This window comes from Convolutriloba macropyga, chromosome 4 (genome assembly GCF_964194025.1).
Source record: "Convolutriloba macropyga chromosome 4, txConMacr16.3, whole genome shotgun sequence".
In the NCBI taxonomy this organism is placed as follows: domain Eukaryota; kingdom Metazoa; phylum Xenacoelomorpha; order Acoela; family Convolutidae; genus Convolutriloba; species Convolutriloba macropyga.
The window spans coordinates 30,101,949-30,119,967 of record NC_134471.1 but is presented as its reverse complement, the minus strand read 5'-3'; the positions used below and the strand labels follow the sequence as shown (position 1 = coordinate 30,119,967).

General features: G+C 35.8%; 1 protein-coding gene across 1 annotated transcript in view; it reads right to left on the bottom strand.

The window, feature by feature from the left end:
* The window catches only part of LOC142337601 (cilia- and flagella-associated protein 298-A-like), a 364,848-nt gene that overhangs the window by 84,327 nt on the left and 262,502 nt on the right, over positions 1 to 18,019 (bottom strand). The window lies entirely within an intron of this gene.

The window sequence follows — 18,019 nt, the reverse complement described above, 5'->3', positions numbered from 1 at the left end:
ACAAGTTGTAAACTAGCTCAAATCAACCATAACAAATCATATTATTAACAAAAAATTGTACCTTGTCTGTTTTATAGACTTTGAGAAGGAATTCGACAAAGTGGACCGTACCCTGTTACTACAGAAATTGATGCTTTTCGGACTACACGGTAGAAAACTTTGCGCAAAAAGATCGGTTTGGACAAACAACCCCCAGTCAATTTTGGAATGTACTCATTTGTCCAATGGCGTTGAACAGAAAATGGGGGTCGCACAAGGAGACAATTTGTCACCTTTGTTATTCTAACTATTTGTTGCCGATATGAAGTATTTACAAGACATCGACTGTGACGTCATTTTCTATGCAGACTATAGGGACAACAAGCCCAGACGCCCTACACAAAGCACTGAATCATCTAGCCGAATATTGCAATAAAACTGGGCTGAAAGTCAATATCGTCAAAACAAAGATAATGAAATTTAGAAGCGGTGGGAGACTTGCCAAACTTGACCATTTTCATTAACTAGTCAAGGATATTGAAATAATGTTTAAATTTTGTTACCTTGGAGTGGCCCCATCCACACAACTATCGGCTAAACTACACCTGGAAAACTTGTACAAGAAAGCCCTAGCCACAATCGCCTCAACACAAAGCTAGATCTACAGAAGATTAATTTTGAGTCAGCCACTCGGTTAGGTGAATCGAATACTTACCAAGAAGGGACCTATGGCCTTGAAATTTACGCCAACAACATCAATGTGGACACGTACAATTCATATTTGGATCGTATTTACGGTGCCTTCTGGAAGAACTGGTGTGGCGCGTCTCCAAATTTACTCGAAATTACAATTTACTGAACAGAATTTATATGAATTCGATTAATAGTGAGATTTACAGATATTTGCCGATTTTGTTGCAATAACGTTTTAGTTATATGTAAATGAATGCATACCATTACATTTGTCAGATTTTGATACACTGACGTTTATTTCACAACCTTATCTTATCTGTCCATCATAATTGGAAAACTGAAATCTAGCGACAAGCTCCGTAAAAGTACAATATCAAATCTCTTCTGATAATACTTTGTATCCTTCAATATCAATGACAAATTCACATGACGTATTATTTGGAAATATAAGGATATAAATTTTATATGTGGATATAAGAGCCTCTCCCACCACTACGTCTTCATAAAGCGTTTCTAATTGTTTAAATCTATCAATATATTGAGAATATATACAAACATTTGCAGAGAAAAAATAAAAGACAGACAGCATTAGGAAACAAAAACCTAATAGCAAAAGTATATGAGTCAAACTAACAGCCTCCCCTCTTCAACCGGAGCTCCCAATGAAGCATCAACAATTTCGCGCCGCCTAATTGTCCTTCAGCCTCGAATGCAGAATATGGAAGTCTGCATTTGAACTCAAGAGAGCAAAGCTGAAATTTGTCCTTAGATCTGATATGATGTCACCGTAGCTGTCCTCTTTTCTCGCAAAGAAGTTTGATGGCAGTTGTTTCAGCGTTTTTGAAGCTGAGGGACCAAATCCCCCACTGCCTCCGAAGAAAATTGAAAATGTTTTTTTCTCGACGTCAATCATTCTTTGTTCATATGTTTTACTAGATTCGTGGTACTTGTAGGCTTCACTACTGCTTTCAAAAACCTTTTTGCCGGCGGGTTGAAAATTTTCAAATCAAAATATTCTGTTGGCCTTGATATTAAATATTGCATTATCGTTAGTTATCGTTTATCTAAGGGCAAAGGTTTCTCCTTGCAACGGCTGAAGATGAGGTTCGATCTCGACTTCATGACAGACATCACATAACAATTTCGCAAAAGAATTGCGAAGTTCATTATGTCACATTGGGATTTAGGGTAAGTGGCACAGAGAAGTTTTCATTGCATGCGCATAGTGATGGCATCTTCACTGAATCCAAACCATAGAGATGGGCAATGCCATCAAAGAACCTGATTTTCTTTCAGTCAAAGTGATATCACTTCAATGGCATAGCGTTTAACCAGCCTCATGCTTCTTTTTGTTTGGCTAAGTGAAGTGAGCATTTCGTGTTCAATTTGCTCGTCATTCTTGTTTTTTTTTCGATTTGACATTAAGTTCTTTCTACTTTTTGTTTCATATATTTTTTGTTGTTGCTTTATTTCGGCTTCCGGTATCGACAGGAATAATGAACTTGACAGTCGAACTGATTGTTAATATTCCCATAAATGGTTGTTAGGTTTTAGGATGTTCAGGCGACCCGACTTTATTGGCAACGAAAAGATATCCCAGACTTTTTGATTGCAGGCGCGATTCTTTAATAGACCAGGTGATAGCCCATTGTTGATTGATTTCTTATATTCCTTCAACAGATCTTCAGTATTAGTTGGTCTACGAGTTAACAATGTCAATGTATGCTAAATCAATGAAAAAATGGTTTTTAAACATTTTTGAGGTAAAGCCTTGGCAAGAACGGCAAGCATCTTCAACAAAAATTTCTGCTATTTCAGTGATCTTTTTACATATTTTTTTCTGTATTATCAGAACTTAATAGACTACCAAGTACACTACAGCCGTCAACTATTTCCAGCTCTTCGTGAACAAAAATCTTCTGTGTTTTTTCAAAGAGATGTTCCTTGGTATTGATATGGCACTTGGTATAATAATAACCAAAAGAAGGACCTTTTTTGAAGTCCAAAAGTTTTTTTCAGGCTATCAGGAGAGCCGACAGCGTTGCTGTTGTCTAATGTCACCACCTGATATTGTAATGTTGGTTTTCACATTTAACAATTGTTCCCAAAAAATTGCCTGAGGACCTCCCCGATTCCTATGGGTCACACATTTGGACATTTACCAAGAGCTACTTGAAATCTCGACTTGAATTATACGGAAGAAGGAAACTCAAATGAGAAGTAGCTATGCTTATTGCTAGCATAGCAATTTTTTGCATAGATCCGGAGTAAAGGATGTCAAAAGTCTTTGCCATTAGCTATCATCATCCGGGCCGGAAGGGCCCTGACTTCCACGCGTCGTAACGGAAGACTTACTAACCGTCGAGGCACTGACTTTTCAAATATGGACTGGTGGTACGGTAAAGCCTTTGAATGATCATTGCCAACTAGATGATTCAATTTGCTTTGCATCATTTTGAATGTTTCTCGCGTAAGTCTTCGAGGCCTGTTGTCTAGTCAACTTTGTCAGTAAGAGAAAAGACATCATCTTTTGCTTCTTCGTTAGAATCATTTGAAGAGAAAGACAAGATTCCATTCAAGGTATCGGTGAATTTAAGGCCTGTTTTGTTTTGTGGCAGCGTAATAAATATTGCTTTCCATTCATCTACTTGTTTGTAGATGTTCTTCCTGAGCTCTTTTTGGGTTTCCTCGAAGTTAAGTCAGGAGCTTAGGGGTTTAAGACAGGCTTCGCTAGAAGCTTGCGATGCCTGGCTATAAGCTTCTGTATGAATTACAATTGTTGCCTCTGAAAAGTTTAGAGTTGTTTTCATTTCGCAACATACCCAGTGAAAGTTCTCATGTTGTTCCCGCTTAGCTTTGATCCCGCTACACTAAAGTAGCCGATAAGTGGCGCATGAGTAACATCAAACTAATGCAACTGGAAAATCTGGAAATAATCAAATCTCCCCAAATATTTTTCACAGCAAGAGGATCTCAGACTTTCAAAAAAACTTAAAGTTGATTCATAAATGTCGTCGATACCCTGAAACATTGGCTGATCAAAACGAAACTACACATAATGATGAGCAGAAATGCAGATTTTTTAGCAATTTTTTTTAAAATGTGGTCACCAAAAGCATTGAAATTAGTGTCAAAAACAGTTACCAAAAATTTAACAACCAAACGGTCAGCACAGATCAGGAGATAGACGAGATTAAAAAAAACCTTGAAACAAATAAAGCGTGTTGCTTTGATAAAATGAACACCACAATATAGAAATAATTGAAAGCATTATTGCTGTGTTTAATATTCAAGGCACAGTTGAATGAAGGAATTTATCCATCACTTTGGATAAAAAGTGAGTTCATCTCAGTTCTAAGCGTTAAAAAAGCAGTGATGAAACCATAGGACTACTCAGCAATGTGTCAAATTTAACTCAAATCAAACTCAAGTCACAGCATGTAGTGCACTTAGATCAGCAAGAGATTTTAATTTAGTAATTTCAAAGCATGAAAAAATTTAAAACGATCTGGTGTTGATTGAAATTTGGTTTAGCAAAAATTTAATGAAAACTGAGCGAAGAGATATGCTATTTAATGCCTGTTAAGCAAAAATATAGCGGACACCAGTTCAGACTAAAATCAAAACTTCTTGAGACAATGTGAAAACGAAGATCTTGATATGATAGTGACGTCAAACTTGGGCTGGAAGCCAAACTTTTAAATCTTTTTCTCTAAACTTACTACCCTTTTTAAAAATATGTAAAGAGGACCGTGTACACCATCCGGCAACGATGGATGTAGGTCGGAACATAAGGGATGATGAGTAGCACTCAGCCGGATGCTGCACTTCAAGCTGTTTCCGTCCAGACAGTGTAAATACGGCCCAGTCACAAAAATAACTAACAAGTGGAGAGAAAAGCACCAATGTGTATAAATAGCACACATAAGGAACTGGTATTGAAGGATTAAATTGAAAATAGGTATCAAGGAATGAGCAAAGGAATAAAATTAAGCAGCCATACATTCAGTGCAGCCTTCCCTCCTCCACAACGGCGCTAATCGAAGTCTCACTGAGAACACTACCCTTTTTAATGCACCGAACTTTTAAAGGCTTTGCACTGGAAAATTTTCTAATTTCTAATTTTTACAACCGCAGATCAACTAAAGGAACTCAGAGCCTACGTAGGATATTTTTTCCCCATAAATAGCTATACATCTTATGCTTGGTTTGCCAACCAAACAGAATGCACAAAAACTTAACGCTCGCAACAAGAGCAACTGTCAGGATAATTGGCAGCAAGGAACTCTCCTAAAAGGAAGAACTTACTAAACTAAATATAGTATCTTTATCATTTCATTTTGGATTAAACAACCTGCTGGTTACCATAGACCTGCCTAAAGGCAAATACAAAAACCAACTCTCATTTAAAATCCCTGATTGCTCTAACCGACAAAATGAGCTCATAGCAATTAGGAAACCAAGAAGCAAAAAAGTAAATGAATATTCCCAGGTAAGAGACAGTAGACTAATCAATATAATGAGAAAAAAAAGATTATAAATCATGCGCAAAGTGAAATTCCGCAGCTGCGACAAACAATCCCGGTTCTGATATTTCACTCATATTTAAAGTGGAGGATGCAAACCCTTGTGATTTACCACTAAAGCCTAAAAGCTCTCTCTCTCTCTCTCTCTCTCTCTCTCTCTCTCTGTCTCTCCTCATAGCATTTGGGAGCGAGACATTCTTGATTCCCACTTGCGTTACTCATCGGCCTAATCATACAAACTGAAAACTTATCTAGATAAATATAAAAATTAACCGCACAGCTAGCATCAGTCGTTACGTACCTTAAATCTGAAAGTTAGCACCTCTCAGCTATAACAATTGCATAAAAAATTTCTTTGGTTAGCTTGTTCTTATGACGTCCCTGCTTCATGCTAATATTAGACAGCAGAAACATTGCACAGACCAATTTTAAACAACGAATAAACGCGTGCTATTTGGGCAATTTTACTCAAATTGATTTGCGAAATAATTCAATAACAAAAAGAGGGAGGGAGAGAGAGAGAGAGAGAAAAAGAAAGAGAAAGAAAAAAAGAGCGCAAGAAGGATTTAAATTTCCCAATATATAGGAGAACCAAAAGGCAAAGTAGAACGTAATTATAAAGTGAAACAGCTTTAATTAACGCTGGCTAAAAGTTTACATTTCTGGCATATGAAAACAATAATATAAGAATAAACTAAATATAACTCAAATGTTTTCTGTCGCGAACACTTCCGGATGTTACGTGGGCATTCCATAGAATTTTTGTTGACGATATGACAATATTGTCCCAGTAAAAAAATATAATCGGTAAGAAGCAGGCAAAAAAACAATATTTGGAGATTTGTTTTTTGAAACCATTTTGAACCATACTTTGCCCAGATTTGTACTAAAGTAACATACTAAAAAACAAATGGTAATTTTTCAGAGATCGATTTGGAGGGTTAACAGTTAGGATTAATCTCAAAAATCCAAATTGGTAGCACAGTAGAACTGTTTTGTTCAATATAGGATTGAGTAGATCCAAATATTCAGTAGTAACATTGAATTTGAAACTTTTCGGATTAAAAAAATTGAAGTATCCAAAGAAACAACCGGTAAAACGTATGTTAAAACTCATAATAATCGTCTCTAATACAGGTTAAACTTTTTGAGGAGACCGTATTCTATGTCATATGGTTCTGGGTTGATGGGATGCTCTACCATTCTTATTGTATCTATCTGCAAATTCAATTTATTCGAAGTAACAAAGAGTCTTAGATGTTCTTTGATACTTTCACTTGGTATCGGTGAAATTAAGGCCTGTCTTGTTTCGTTTAAGTGTATTAGAGATTGCTTTCCATTCAGCTACCTGTCTGTAGATGTTCTTCTTGAGCTCTTTTTTCCTTTCGTCGAAGTTATGACAGTAGCTTCAGGGATCAGGACAGGTTTCCATAGAAGCTTGCGATGAACGGCTATCAACGGCTATTTAAGGCCTGTTTTGTTTCGTGGCAGCTTAATAAAGATTGCTTTCCATTCAACTACTTGTTTGTAGATGTTCTTCCTGAGCTCTTTTTGGGTTTCCTCGAAGTTAAGTCAGGAGCTTAGGGGTTTAAGACAGGCTTCGCTAGAAGTTTGCGATCCCTGGCTATCAGCTTCTGTATGAATTACAATTGTTGCTTCTGAAAAGTTTGGAGTTGTTTTCGTTTCGCAACATACCCAGTGAAAGTTCTCATGTTGTTCCCGCTTAGCTTTGATCCCGCTACACTAAAGTAGCCGATAAGTTGCGCATGAGTAACATCAAACTAATGCAACTTGAAAATCTGGAAATAATCAAATCTCCACAAATATTTTTCACAGCAAGAGTCTCTTAGCCTTCCAAAAAAACTTAATGTTGATTCATAAATACCGTCGATACCCTGAAACATTGGCTGATCAAAACGAAACTACACATAATGATGAGCAGAAATGCAGATTTTTTAGCAATTTTTTTTACAAATGTGGTCACCAAAAGCATTGAAATTAAAGTCAAAAAGTGTTACCAAAAATTTAACTACCAAACCGTCAGCACAGATCAGGAGATAGACGAGATTTAAAAAAAACCTTGAAACAAATAAAGCGCGTTGCTTTGATAAAATGAACAACACAATATAGAAAAAATTGAAGGCATTATTGCTGTGTTTGATATTCAAGGCACAGTTGAATGAAGGAATTTATCCATCGCTTTGGATAAAAAGTGAGTTCATCCCAGTTCTAAGTATTAAAAAAGCAGTGATCAAACCATATGGCTGCTCAGCAATGTGTCAATTTTGTGTGAAATTAAAATTTGATGAGTTATACAAGATTCTGAAGACAACTCTACACGATGCACAAAACTGTTTTAAAAGAGATATGTCATTTGTAACACAACACATCTTTTTTTTAGACTTGCTTTAAAAAAAGTTTGATCAGAAGAAAAATGAGATTTATCGCGATAGCTTTCTAGACAGATTGGAGGCTTAGAAATAGTAGCAACTTCCTTAAAAAACTTACTGGCTGTCTAGGGGACAAAAATAGTAATCTATAATATGTTCAGTACACCTTTGTTACTGTTCCAAAAGCCCGAGCTTTATCGTGACTACAACGGGGTCTTTGTTTTTGTATCATATGCTAGACTTCTAGACAGATTGGCAGCTGTAGAAATTTGAGGTCACTTCCCAAAAATCTTGTGCGCTATCTCAGCAGACAAAAAAGTAATTTAAAATAAAAAGAATGCGTCTTTATTAGTTCCAGCAACCAGTGGTGTCCCTCAAAAATTTATTTAAAGGACATTCCAACTCAAGTCACAGCATGTAGTGCACTTAGATCAGCAAATGAATTCAAATTAGTAATTTCAAAGCATGAAAAAATTTAAAACAATCTGGAGTTGATTGAAAGTTGGTATAGCAAAAAATTAATGAAAACTGAGCGAAGAGATAGGCTATTTAATGCCTGTTAAGCAAAAATATAGCGGACACCAGCTCAGACTAAAATCAAAACTTCTTGAGACTTAATGTGAAAACGAAGATCTTGATATGATAGTGACGTCAAACTTGGGCTGGAAACCAAACTTTTAAAACTTTTTCTCTAAACTTACTACCCTTTTAAAAAACATATAAAAAGGACCATGTACACCATCCGGCAACGATGTTGGCAAGTGAAAGTTCTCATGTTTTTCTCGCTTAGCGCTGAGTCTACTACACTAGTGTATCTGATAAGTGGCACATGAGTAATACCGAACGCTTTCACCCAAAAAATCTGAAACTAATCAAATCTCCAGAGACTTTTGAAATTGGAGAAAACAGAAATATGTTTAAGAGATAAGCTTAAGATCGACCAAGATGTATTTGAAGATAAAGTTTTTCACAAAAAGAAGTTCTCAGACCTTCAGAAGTACATAAGATTGATTCATAAATTTATTCGATAACCTTGAAACATTGGCTCATCAAAACAAAACCACAAATAAGGATGAGAAGAAGTGCAGATTCTTTAGCCAATTTTATTCAAATGTGTTCACCAAAAGCGATAAAATCAAAGTCAAAGATCATTATCATCAAGATTTGAAAAAGGATTGTCAATTTAAAACTTTCTTATGAATGTTTTCGAATTCTGAATTCATCGTCAGGTTATAAACAATACAAAAAGATAAAATGAAAAGCCAGAAAATAAAATGCAAATCACTAAAATCAATCATTCAAGGAAATTTAAATCGAATTTTTACATATCTACAATCGTATATACACAACATATACATCTGAGTAAAAATACATTTTTGACTTGATGTAGCAGATTCATATCGACATGTTTTTTAATTTAAAAAACTACATATATTGCTTTAAACTTACTTTGGTTTTGTTCAATTGTAATATGAAATTTTCGTTTCTTAACGTGTCTTTCAAGTTGGATTTGCATCTCCAAACTAAGCTTTCAGTGTCAATTCTCGTGTTAGGTATTCGTCGCGCGTGTTGATGGCTGGTTTCAATGTTCTTATATAGAGCGCCTCTAGTGTCATTAACTTAGATTGGTTGCTGCATTGGGCTAATATCTCCCACTGGAAAGCTGTTTTATCACCGTTGCACTCGATTGCATGTACTCCCATCGGTGAGTCCGCCTTGGCATGCTCTGCAACCCTTGTGGAAATATGTTGGCATGTCTGCCCTACATAGATGGATTTGCATCCATTACAAGTGAGTTCATAAACCACGTGGGATTTGAGATCCTTATCAAAGCTAGACTTGAGGCTAGGTAAACAGCTCTTAAGTTTCCGAGAGGTGAAAATCGTCTATACAGGATGAATTTAGTTCAATTGCTGTACAAATTCATTAGAGGTGTTGCCTCTGTACTGTAATACAAATTGTTGTTTCTCAGTATTTTCCTGTTGTTTTACGGCTACACCGGCGTTATATCTATGTCCTTTTCTTTGTTCTTTCATTCGCAGCTGGTTAATTGTATCCTTGACGATATTTCCAACCCAATGCCTAGGATATTGGTTACGTTCCCGAATTTCTTCATTTTTTTGTCAATGCTTCATGGAAGGTTTCTCAATTGCTGGTGGCTCGGAACAGGCGGTGTATTGTTCCTGTATTATGCTTTTCTTATGTTGTAGGGTTGCACAGCTACGATAGTTCAGAATTGTTCCAGTATCTGATGGTTTTTGATACCATGTGCAAAAAATGTTCCCCTCCGGTTGTACGTTAAGTGACACGTCCAGAATTGGCAAACAGTTTTTATCCTCTGTTGTTTCTAATGTAAATTGCAGGTTTGGATGGAGGTTATTGACCGCATCTAAAAGCTCTTTCGTGTCATCTCTAACTGTTCTCACGATATCGTCGACATTTCCTAGAAAAACTTTAGTTTGGTACGAATGGTTAATGTCAGTCTGATCATTTTGTCGACAGAATGAGCACATCCAGAAATGTTTTTTCATGCTATCAAATTCTGTGCTACTGATTTGCTGACATTTTGCGTGGAAACATCTATTACAAACTTCGCACTCAACACCCCTGGAACGTGCTGTCACACGGTGTTCGCAACTGCGACAAATGCTAGGTTGTGTGTTGGTTTTATATTTAGATGTCTGTAATTTCAGTTGTGGCTCCCGCGATTTCAGCCAAAGGTTTGCCAAAATCACCGCCAAGGACGCACCCATTGCCTACCCGTCTTTTTGACAGTACCAACTTTCATTGCATTTGAAATGGACGTTGAAGACGGCTAATTCAAGCAGACGTTTCACTGTTGTTCTAGGTATGTCTGGTTTATCGTCCCTAGCATAATGCGATCGCAGGGCAATGTTAATGGCTTTCTTTACGGGAACGTTTGTGTATAAACTTTTTACAACTAATGATAGGATTTGTTCTTCTTTTTCAAGTTTTATTTGCTCCAAAGTCTTTCGTGCGTCATTGGTGTTAGTTTCTATGTTTACTCCTTCAATCTTTTGGAAAAAGGGTGTTAGAAGCTTGTTAAGTTTATGGTAACAACTTCCCGGGATAGAGAGAACAGGTCTCAGAGGGGTTTCTTTTTTGTGTACTTTAGCTAATCCATACAACTTTGCCGGTTGCGCTCCAGTGGACCTTAAAGCTTCGTAAACTTTAACCGGTATCTTCCCTATTTTCCTCATATCCAAAAGTTCTTTTTTTAGTTCTTTTTCAATTTTCATTACGATATTATCACAACTCTTTTCAAGTTTTCTGAACTGATCGCAATCTAAAACTTTTTCCATTTTTTCTGCGTACGTGCTCTTTTTCAAAACACAAAACTCTACCCCCTTATCAAAAGGAACAGCAATAAGGGCGTTGTCACGCAGATATTTTTGCACTTTTGTCAATGCGTTTATCTAAAGGTGTTTCTGTGATGTTTTTTGAGTACCATTTTGCTGCCGCCTAATTTCGAACAGTTTTTTACCTGATACATTGTACTCACGCAGATTTCTTATCAAACTGTCTATGTCCGCCAAGAAATGCAACTCTTTAAACTTGTTCCTTATTGGATGCTTTTGAACAAAAGCGAGCAAGTCCCTGACGAATCCCGGCAAAATTATATTTTCTAGAACCGCTACAGTCTTCTCATTAGATGCTCTTAGCGGCTTGCCTTTCAGAAAGTTTGGCAAGTTTTCCCTGCAGTCTTCGTTCAGAATTAACTACACGGTTGCGAACTCGGTTGCCAAAAAACAAAATTACGGAGGGCAATAGGTGCTTATCTAAATTCTTAAGGAGAACTTTTCGACTAGCAGCTCGCTTTTGGTCACATTTACGATGCGTGTCAGCTGCTGTGGAAATTTCCGACCTTAGTAATATAAGTTGAAAACTATGCGTCGCTTGATCCGAAAAAAACATCAGTTCTCGGAACGCCAAATTTCAAAAAATACGGTATCATATCTGTGCTGAGGCAATTTTTAAGAAAATTTATTCTGCTTCTGCTACTTTCATATTTACACACATTTACCCACATTGTTTTCATCATTAAACTGAAGTACCAAATCGTCAATGAAAATTAGGAGATAAATGAGATTCAAATAAACGTTGAAACAAATGAGGCTTGTGGCTGTCATAACAGAGGCACCAGGATATTGAAGAACTTGGAACAACTGATGTTGTTTTTGAAACTTAGGTTGCCCTTGAATAAAGAACTTTTTCCATCACACTGGAAAGAAAGTGAGTTCATACCAATTTTGAGCATGGAAAAAAGCACTGATTTAACAATTAGCCTAGTCAGCAATGTGTCAAATTTATGCAAAACTAAAACTGAACGAAATATACGATATAGTGTAGACAAAAGACTCTGCCCGGTGCAAAAAAGTTTTCAAAAGACACAGATCCTTTGGAACACAACTCAATTTATTTCTAGACTGACTTTATTAAAAAAATGACGAGAATAAAAACGATCTTTGTAGCGAAGTCAACGAGGCCTTCATATTTGTATCGCATGATAGACTTCTGGAAAGATTAGATGCTCTTGGAATTGGAAAAAATTTCCTAAAAATCTTGTGCGCTACCTCAGCAGACAAAAAAAGTAATTTAAAATAAAATGAATGCGTCCCTGTGTTTGTTTCAGCAACCAGTGGTATCCTGCAAAGCTTTATGTAAAGCTTCCTCCAATTCAAGTCTCACCATGGAGTGCACTTACATCAGCAATTGATTTAAAATTAGTAATTTCAAGGCAAGAGAAAATGCAAAACGGTCTGGAGTTGATTGAAAGTTGGTTTAGCAGAAATTTACTATGAACTGAGCGAAGATAAATGCCATGTAATGCCTGTTAATCAAAAATATAGCGGAAACCAGTTCAAACTATATTCAAGTCTTCTTGAGATTAAACGTAAAAACGAAGATCTTGATATGATAATGACGTCAAATTTGGCTAGAAACTAAACTTTTAAAGATATGTTAAATATGTGCAAAACTAAAACTTAACAAAACATACGATATAGTGAAGACAACTCTGCACAATGCAAAAAAAGTTTCAAAAGACCTAGATCCTTTGGAACACAACTCGTTTTATTTCTAGACTGGATTTATACAAAAACTGATGAGAATAAAACCAAGTTTTATCGCAACTTCAACGAGGCTTTGATATTTTTATCGCATGATAGACTTTTGGAAGGATTGGATACTCTTGGAGTTAGAGATACCTTCCTAAAAATCTTGCGCGCTATCTCAGCAGACAAAAATTAATATAAAAAAAACGATTGCGTCTCTGTGTGTCCTGCAAAGCTTTATGTAAAGAATCTTACTACTCAAATCTCATCTTGGAGTGGACTTAGATCAGCAGATGATTTAAAATTAGTAGTTTCAAGCAAAAAAATGCAAAACGATCTGGAGTTGATTGAAAGTTGCTTTAGCAGAAATTTAAAGAGAACTGAGAGAAGATAAATGCTATCTAACGCCTGTTAAGCTAAAAGATAGCGGAAACCAGTTCAGATTATAATCAACTTTTCTTGAGATTAAACGTAAAAGAGAAGATCTTGTTATGATAATGACGTCAAACTTGGGTTAGAAACTAAACTTTTAAAGGCTTTGCACAGGAAAATTTTCTAATTTCTGCTTTTTACAACTGCAGATCGAGGAACTCAGCGCCTACGTAGGCTAATTTGTCCTCATACACAGCAATACATCTTAGACCTGGTTGGCACACCAAATACAAAAGCACAAAAACTTTGATCGCTATCGGCGAACTCTAGGCCTGTCTTGTTTCGCGGCCGCGTAAACAAGATTGCTTTCCATTCAACTACTTGTTTGTAGATAATCTTCATGAGCTCTTTTTTGCTTTCCTTGAGGTTAACGAGTAGCTTCAGAGTTCAACACAGTCTTCCCTAGAAGCCTGCAATGCCTGGCTATGAGGCTCTCCTTGATAATGGTTGTTGCTTCTGAAGAGTCTATAGCTGTCTTTGTTTCAGAGCTATGCCAGCAAGAGTTCACTTATTGCTCTCGCTGAGCGCTGAGTTCGCGACACTTGAGTAGATGATAAGTGGCATATGGTTGATTACTACTCCACCCTGAAAATCTGAAAATAATCAAAACTGGAGAGATTTTTAAAACTGAAAATATTAGAAACATGTTTAAGAGATAAGCTTACGAACAACCAAACTGAATTTGAAGATAAGGTTTTTCACAACAAGTCGTTCTCAGACTTTCAAAAGTACCTGAGACTGATTCATATATAAAGTAAATACCTTGTAGTAAATTAAATTATCAAAACAAAATCACAAACAAGGATAAGCAGGAATGCAGATTTTTTAACGATTTTTATTCAAATGTCTTCACCAAAAGCGACAAAATCAAAGTCAAAGACCATTGTCATAAACTGAAGCTTCAAGTTGTCAGTAAAAATCAGGAGATAAATGAGGTTCAAAAAAACGTTGAAACAAATAAGGCTTGTGGCTTTGATAACAGAGGCTCCCTGATATTGAAGATATTGGAACAACAAAGATTTTTTCAATCACACTGGAAAGTAAGTGAGTTCATCCCAATATTAAGCATAAAAAAGCAGTGACTCAACAATTAGCCTTGTCAGCAATGTGTCAAATTTGTGCAAAACTAATACTTAACGAAATATAGGATATAATGAAGACAATTCTGCACGATGCAAAAAAAGTTTCAAAAGACCTAGATCCTTTGGAACACAACTCGTTTTATTTCTAGACTGGATTTATACAAAAACTGATGAGAATAAAACCAATTTTTATCGCAACTTCAACGAGGCTTTGATATTTGTATCGCATGATAGACTTTTGGAAGGATTGGACGCTCTTGGAATTAGAGATAACTTCCTAAAAATCTTGTGCGCTATCTCAGAAGAAAAAAAAGTAATTTAAAATAAAATGAATGCGACTCTGTGTTTGTTCCAGCAACCAGTGGTGTCCTGCAAAGCTTTATTTGAAGGATCTTCCAAATCAAATCTTACTATGGAGTGCACTTAGATTAGCAGGTGACTTAAAATTAGTAATTTCAAAGCAAGAGAAAATGCAAAACGATCTGGAGTTGATTGAAAGTTGCATTAGCAGAAATTTATCGAGAACTGAGTGAAGATAAAGGCTATTTAATGCCTGTTAAGCAAAAAGATAGCGGAAACCAGTTCAGACTATAATCAAGTTTTCTTGAGATTAAACTTAAAAACGAAGATCATGATTTGATAATGAAGTCAAACTTGGGTTAGAAACTAAACTTTTAAAAGCTTTGCACTGGACAGTTTATTAATTTCTACTTTTTACAACCGCAGATCGAAAAATGGAACTGAAGTGATTCGTAGGCCAATTTGTCCCCATAAACAGCTATATATCTTAGTTCTGGTTGGCACACCAAATCGAAAGCACAAAAACTTCGTTTGGTATCGGTGAACTTAAGGCCAGTCTTGTTTCGTGGCCGAGTAAAAAAGATTGCTTTCCATTCAAGTACTTGTTTGTAGATCATCTTCAAGAGCTCTTTTATGCTTTCCTTGAGGTTAACTAGTAGCTTCACGGTTCAACAAAGTCTTCCCTAGAAGCCTGCAATGCCTGGCTATGAGGCTCTGCATGATTATAGTTGTTGCCTCTGAAGAGTTTATAGCTGTTTTCGTTTCAGAGCTAGCCCAGCAAGAGTTCTCATGTTGGTTTCGCTGAGCGCTGAGTTCGCGACACGTGATGAGTAGATGATAAGTGGCACATGGCTGATGACAAACCCCTCCACCCAAAAAATCTGAAAATAATCAAACCTCCGGAGACTATTAAAATTGAAGATATTAGAAACATGTTAGGAGATAAGCTTACAAACAACCAAACTGAATTTGAAGATTAAAGTTTTCACAACAAGACGTTCTCAGACATAAAGAACTATCTAAGATTGATTCATAAATAAAGTAAAAACCTTGAAAGATTGAATTATCAAAACAAAATCACAAACAATGGTAAGCAGGAATGCAGATTCTTTAAGGAATTTTAATCAAATGTCTTCACCAAAAGCGATAAAATCAAAGTCAAAGACAATTATCATAAACTGAAGTACCAAATCGTCAGTAAAAATCAGGAGAAAAATGAGATTCAAAAAATGTTGAAACATATAAGGCGTGTGGCTTTGATAACAGAGGCACCACGACATTGAAGAAATTGGAAGAACTATTGCTGTTTTTGAAAATTAATGGGCCTTTGAACAAAGGAATTTTTCAATCACACTCGAAAATAAGTGAGTTGGTTCCAATTTTAAGCATGAAAAAAGCAGTGATTCAACAATAAGCCTAGTCAGCAATGTGTCAAATTTATGCAAAACTAAAACTGAACGAAATATACGAGATAGTGGTGACGCCCCTACACGATGCAAAATTGTTTCAAAAGACATAGGTCATTTGTCACACAACTCAATTTATTTCCAGACTTGCTTTGCAAAAATTTTACGATAATTACAATGAGTTTTATCGTGAATTCAACGGGGCCTTCATTTTTCTATATTGCGATAGTTTTCTAGACAGAGTGGAGGCTTAGGAAATAGTGGTAACTTCCTTCAAAAACTTGCTTGGTGTCTAGCGGACAAAAACAGTAATTTAATATATCTTGAATGCATCTTTGTTACTGTTCCAATAACCAGTTGTGTCCCACAAAGCTTCAAGCAAAGGATCTTCCTATTCAAGTCACACCATGTAGTGCACTTGGATAAGCTGATGGTTTTAAATTAGTAATTCCAACGCCGGAGAAAATGCTAAGCGATCTGGAGTCGATTGAAAATTAGTTTAGCAAAATATTTCCAAAAATTGAAACAAATTAAGTGCTCGGTAATGAATGTTATGCAAGAAGATAGTGAACACCAGTTCAGTCTAAAATCAAAACCATTTGTGAAAACAAAGATCTTGATAAGATAATGATTTCAAACTTGGGCTGGAAGCTAAACGTTCAAAAGCGTTGCACTGGAAAAATTTTTAAATTTTTTCTCCAACCGCAGATCAGAGAATGGAATTTGAGTTGATAGCTGATTGCTTTCAGGACATTGAAAACAATTGTCTTCAAAAACAAAGAAAAACATTTTATAACTTTTGTTATTTTTTTTCAATTTGTTACCTAGTCTCGTTTATTACAGGTCACATATGACAATTTTTTCAATTGAATATGGAAATCTACATAATCAAATGTTTTTAAAGATTTCGTTATGAATTTACTGGCTTTGACACAGGTTTTTTGTAAAAAAAAAAGTAACTAATTTTTTTTTGTCTAAATTTGATGCTCTTTTTGTAGACGTAAGACAAATTCTGAATAACTAATGGTATCAAGCACTACCCTTGGACGATAAAACGAACTTATTTAATTATCTCATTTTGTAGCTAATGGCTTTCGTGACTTTGATATTCATTGTTTTCGAAAAATACAAGTGTTACCTCATTCGGCACTTTTTCTCTTTTTTTGTCTACGTATTACCTTTTCTCATTAAAGAGAGCCAGCAGACCTCTTTATGGGAGTTCCAAAAAGGCTCTATTCAACCTATTTTGAGGGGCAAGATCTGCCTATGCGGCTTTGACAGCGTCCTCTCGCAAGTTATTTGAGTTTTTGTTTGTTGTCTCCATTTGTTGTTCTTTTTGTAACTGCACAGAGAATTGAATGAAGACAGGTCTGAATGCCCTTCTTTAGAGGCGTATGTAATCATAAACATGTTGAATATTTTCAATTGATATCTAATGGTTTTCAATACTTTGAAACTAATCGTTTTTGAAAATTTAAGCCATTTTTTTTTAACTCTACTGTTATTTTGTTCTTCTTTGTCTAATTATTAACGAGCCTTATTTGAGTGGTCCCATATCTTTTCTAGTGAAATACAAGTTGTTTTGTTTAATTCAGTTTTATCTGACGCTATTTTGACCTTGCTAATAAGTTTTTTAAAATGGACATAAAGTTTTGGATATTATAAATGTTCGTTGTTATTGTTGCTTGATTTTGTTGCTTGTCTTGACTTGCGACTTGCTTCCTTAATAATGGCTGATCTCATCAAACAAATGCGAAATTTTTTTTACTCCACTGAGTTATCTGCATTGGAGGCGATCTTTTTGTTCATACACATTTTTTTAAAAAATACTTTAATTTTTGGTGGTTTTCCATCTGTTCCTCGTTTGGTAGACATTTATGCCAAAAATGCGGATGAGCGGGGTCGGAACTTTATGTGCGAACGTACATTACTGAGAGTCCCTGTTGAAAAAACTTAAGCTAGTAAGTGTTTGTTAATTTTCTGCCAATTTAACTTTTTATGAAAGAAAGATTCGAAGAGCATAAAATTGACACAATTGACTTTCAACCATTGCTTCTGTACTAACCGAAGCATGGGTCGGCCAAGTAATTTGTGTCTTTTATGCTCGCAAAGAATTGGAGTGAATTCGATATATAA